This window comes from Bactrocera oleae, chromosome 2 (genome assembly GCF_042242935.1).
Source record: "Bactrocera oleae isolate idBacOlea1 chromosome 2, idBacOlea1, whole genome shotgun sequence".
NCBI classification, from domain to species: Eukaryota; Metazoa; Arthropoda; class Insecta; order Diptera; family Tephritidae; genus Bactrocera; species Bactrocera oleae.
This window is the reverse complement of record NC_091536.1, coordinates 30,756,770-30,762,769: the sequence shown is the minus strand read 5'-3', so window position 1 is coordinate 30,762,769 and position 6,000 is coordinate 30,756,770.

Below are 6,000 nucleotides of genomic sequence, written 5' to 3'. Positions count from 1 at the left end.
ATTATTAAGAAAATGCACTGTAGCCGCAGTTTTGCGAAATAGTTTAAAAAAAATGTAAGTAATACTACCAAAACGAGGAAAAACTGTTAAATATCGTCCAGGTCACCAGTTGTTGTGATTTTTGTACGATAACGCATCGATTCATTAAGTTAGTTGCGCACGCGGTTGTTGCCTACATGAGAAAAGCTTTTGAAAAGATTATGTGCTGTGTTTTATAACAGCAGCAGGCGTCCTCGAGTTGAGGATTGTTGGATATGTATTCGCTGTTTTTTTTATGTTATATTCATTTCAGCATTCCTCGTAAGCTAGGAGCTGCTAACTGTGCCGTGTTGTATACAAATTTTTAATGTACATAATGATGAATCGGCGCACACTTTTTTACCCTGTTTTCCAGTTTTTGAATTATCTGATCTGAAATTTTGCACATTTGCATTTGTATTTGCCTGGAACCTCTGTACTATGTAAACCTTGGTTGCACAGATTGTACCAGACAAATGAATACCTAAGTATATCCAAATCGGTTTTTTGACCGCGTTGCATCACAGTAATTTCTTATCAATACAAAGTTTAGCTGGTGGTACTAAGATGTTATTATTTTTAATTGATTCACACATTTTTGATCTTTGTGAAAATGTAACATGCTTATACTTTTGCTCATTGCCATTTATTCGAAAGTTACCAAAGATATTGGCTGCCAAACACTTTTATGTTAAATCCATATTATCTTCATAGTTTTAATCATAAAACCTGCAGAAATAGTCATAGTGCCATGAAAATTGGACCAATATTTGTGAAGATATTAACGTACTCAGAAAATATAATATGATCAAATTCATGCCGCGTCGGGAAAAAAGCATGGCAGCATTGAAAGTGGAACAACCCTTGTCGCACGATTTCGTGCGACGTGACACCCCATTAATTTTCGTGTGTCCCTTGAAAACGTGCGACATCGCAGATAATGTGCTAACCATTCTTTGACAGATAAGGGCACACTAGGGCTGTGGTATCCGCAGAAATTAATGTAAATACATTTCTATCAGTAGGAATATTTACTGTATATAAGACATATGAACATGGGCCTAGCACACTGCTCTGACGTACACCAGCCCTTATTGGTTGTCCATGAGATATGAAATTAGCTACTTTAACAGTAAATTGCCTATTTTTTTAAATAGCACTCAACAGTGTCATGTACCGTAATGAACAGTGCCATGATTTGCACGAAACCCAAATTGATACGTTGGAGTTATATTAGTTTTATGAAGGAAAGAAGACATCTTTGAGAGCAATACTTTTTAAAATATTTTGGAAACCCTGCAGGTATATAAGTTTGTAAGAAGACGGCTGAAAAGGAGAACAGTACTACAGCAATATCTGTAAGCTCCATTAACATTTTTGGATTAATATTAGCGTGTCATTCCGACTTATTTGGATTTAGCTCCTTTATAATTATGAATCCTTTATGTTCAAATCTTGAGGTCTTGATAAGTAAGTATAAGTTTTACAAGAGTAACAATATTTAAATTTAAAAAGAAATTCAATCGATATCACTGGTATTGTAGAATCTGATAGTTGTCAGAATCAGAATTGAAACTGATAAAAAAAATGTAGTAGGTGTCATGAATTCAGATATTATTGCTTTGACGTTCGAAACAGAAATTGTATCGGTTTTGGGGGTCACGAAAACCAATTTTATCGGCTTTGTTATCAGAAACAAAACAAGAGGATAGTCTTTAACAGATTTGAAATGAAAGTTAAGAAATTAATTTATATTATTGTTAAGATTTAATTTAACTTTATTTCTATACCGAAAAACATAAGAATACAACACAAAATGTCATAATTATTGGAATAAATCTAGATATTTTGAGAGGATTTACAAAACGTGGTACACATCTGAAAAGTAAGCATGTACATATATATACAAGTTTACAAGTAAATGCAAGCCAAATTTCACATGCGATTCCCCTGATGCATCAAGTGGATTACTGTGATCTTTTTTCCTTTTAATTTTTTCGTTGATAAAATAGCGCAACTCATTGCAAACATTAATAGACTTTATTAAAATTTATTCATTGGAAAGTTTTGTAACATTAGTAAACAGCGGATTCGAGTATTGGTTTTGCGTATGTTCGAAAAGACGAAAATCCAATCAGATTCTGTGACACCATTGAAAATCAGAATTGATTTGCAATTCTTCCAACTACGCAAATCTGTTTTGGATACTATTGGGAATTTGACATGCAGAATGATATAACAGGGATTGACAAGATGAATATCACAACCACTTTCTCGACGTACTTAATGAGGATAGAGGACCCGATCCGGACTTCATTGGATTTACCTCATTCGATTCTACGATTCAGCGATTCTATACGAAATCGAAAATATATATTTAATATTAATAACTTTTACTTACATAAACCTAATAATAAAAATTATGTCGTATAAATTGCATACATGCATTTTTATTTTAAACACTTTATAAGTTTGAGTGCTGCGAAAAAAGTGTTCGCTCCCCGATACATTTTGTACATGAATAAACATGGTACTTCAAGCCTTAAAGAAATGCACTATTCATTGACAGTCACGCAATATATACTTACATAAATATACACATTATATTGCGAAAAAACAGTAAAGTCACCAAACTAATAAATAAAAATACACAAAATCTACCAAAGGTACAGTGTATTAGCACTACAAATGGTATATACATATCTATAGATATAACAACAAAGGGTAGTGCATTGGTAAACATATTCAGATACATATATAAATGTATATGTAAAGAGCAAGTGCAAAGGCAAGAGATTTCAAAATTAAAAAATGCTCTTAACATAGACCAAACAAAAGTGCTGAGAAAAAAAATTGATAATGATAACACACAATTTTTATACACCAAAATATATCAAACGATTTGAACTAACAACAAAAATAAAAATTTTAAATAAATAAAAAAAATTGTAAAATTCAAAAATTTTATATAAACTATATGTCCATAACTATATATACACATATTCAAAGTCCACATTGGCTAATATCTAGCAATACACCTTGTTCTTTGTCAAACAAATAAAACAGGATTGCATACAAAACAAAAAGCATATTACATGCTCACATAAAGTACAAACAATTCGTGCATATTTATGTACAAAGTGCATTGATCTCTTTAACGAGCTCACAGTTGTACATACCAATCCGCTTTTAGGAATACCGTAAAAAGAATATTATGTCCGTATGCATAAATAAATAAAAAGTTCTAAATAATTAAATTAATAATAAAAAAAAATATATACATATTTATAAAACTAAATATGCGTTTTTTAAAAATACACTTAGTCTGTACAAAAAAACTCAAACTCTTATTTACATAAAAGAGTATTAAATTTAAAAATATACTTTAACGCTTTAATTAAATCAGTTTACACTGATATAATTTTATTTCATTTGGACTCATGTTTTAAAATATAACAAAAATTATTTATGACGACAAAAATTAAAATACACCTTCGAAAGCTACACGCTCAAAACAAGTTGTTACAATGCAAAAAAGGGGCAAAGATTTTTCATCCGCTAAATTTATCGGTGTTAGAAATTAAAAATAGAAATCTCGAGAATTTTTAGACTCATCTCCAAGCGGTTCATGACCCTATGATGACTCAGAGCTACCAGAAAATTTGAAATCGTCAGCTTACGCCAAATACCAGGACTGCTTAGATCAGTACGAAGCTACAAAAGTTATGATCTCCGACTAACTAAAGCAATTAAATTCAATTGCACCTGCTCCACATCTGAGAGTAGTGCTGCCACAAATACAAATTCAAGAGGTGAATTTATACATGCATCTCGAGGTACCCGCATGTGACACAGAAACATTTCAGGTAGGTTATGAACAACGGTCATCCTTCCGAAACATGTTTACAGTCGTTTACATCAACTATCCAAAATTATCACAAGCCCAAAAATTTATGACACCTCCGATACAACACAAGCAGGCGCAATAGTAAAACATTGTAAACAAGTGACGATATAAATGAACTTGCGTAAACCTCAGAAAGAAATGTGTGAAGAATTTATCAAATTTCAATCGGCTGTTTTCAATTGTTTGTCTGTTCTAACGACACAAACAATTCCCACGACCAATTGGAGTCGTATTCTGCACCGCAGCATTACCAGAAATCGTTATGTTGTGGGAGCAATCGCTCTTATCAAGAAAAAAATCCCCACGTGGCAAAAAATTAAAGATTCTCCAACTACCCAATATGATATCGAAAAAATCGTAGACAAAATTGTCATAACGGAAAACATTCAACACGACCTAAAGCTAGTTGCAACAACAACTTAAACAGAAACTTTTTCTAAACACAATCGTTCACATCCGAACAGTATAAATAAACGTCATGCGAACCAAAAGACACCATGCTGCTCAAACGCACTAAAATCTCAAGTGCTACACAGTGAAATTCAAAATAGGGTACTAATAGCCACAGCAATTGTCTCCATCGAAGACCGAGGAGAACTGTTCAAACTAAGAGCCTCAATAGACCAAGGATGACAACGATCATTCAAAGCGTCTAGAGCACAAAATAATCTGCCAACAAAATAATCAAATTACGGGGATAGGCGGAAGAGTTATCAAAATGCAAATAAGATCTGCCGCATTACTACCCTTATTTCTCCCCAAGCGAATAGGCGAATAAAAGCAAAAGTTATAGTCCTACCGCAATTTATAAATATGTTCCAAGCTATCAAATAAATAGCAAGCATTTGCAAGCAAACTCTATGCAAAAATTTAAAAATTTTGTACGCATGAGTAACGAAAATTATAAAGAACTTCTGTTGATGGTGGAGCCTTTAATAAAACCAAAAAAAAACACCTTCATGAGAAACGCGATTACGCCACATTAACGCCTTTCGGCTGCATTGGGATTTGTATCATCAGGCGAAAGTTTTGAAGATTTAAAATTTAGCCTGAATAAAGCAGTAGCCACCATTTAAAATGAGTTAAGCTGCTGACGGAGCCAAATTATTTTTAAATATTGCCTAGTAGTCCATTCTTCACATATTTCTTTCGATGAAAACATGGTTACCGACGCCATTTGCTTCCACTGCATCCCTTTTGCTTCCATTGCCCCACGCACCATACCATGTAGCCTTCTCAATGCTGAGTCTTATTTAATTTTTTATCTTTTGGTGTTTAGACTTCCTTACGCCATAAACATCGGCGAAAATTAAATTTGGAGTCATCGTTAAAAATTATAGAATCACAATTCATTATCACGGTGCATACGTTTTACTCTTTGAAATATAGCAAACGTTTCGCAGAGTTTCTCTGCGATAATTGTGGTTTTTGTATATGCTCGGGTTAAATCGGGTGAAATCATGAAGTTCCGAACAGTTCGAGGGGAAGTTTTGCAATGCCAGCTTTCTCCAACACCTTGGCGTTAGCGACATCGGATATTTTAGGCTAAACCTGTAAGTCTTGAGATGTTTGTTTATTCACCTTTTTTTTTTTTAAACTACAACCGCACAAAAAAGAAGTTCGCTTACCAAATAATGTATTTTGACCATACGCAACTAATACTAAATAAAAATAACGGTACCTTCTTGATAACTGCCTTTAAAGTGCTGTCAACGTACAAGTTTTTATTTTTTTTGGCAGATCAAATATGAGATATTTTAATTTTTTGCAATCGTAAACATCAAAACTGATTTATTGTTAAAATTTTTACAAAAATACATAATATTATATTATATTATATATATTGTTACTCTTGGTTGCAGCTTATGAGCTGAAATAGTTTAAGAGAAAAGTCCCTTCAAAGTCAAAATATCTCTCTGTACAAGTTTTTTTTTTTGCTTCACTGTAATTTCTTTAATAAAATTGTCCATGATTTACCAAATACGTCAGCTTCATCACGCATAGTTTCTGATTATTTTGCTTGTTATTTTGTGTTGTATGGCTTTTTCAAGAAACTTTGCATTGTTGCCAAACTT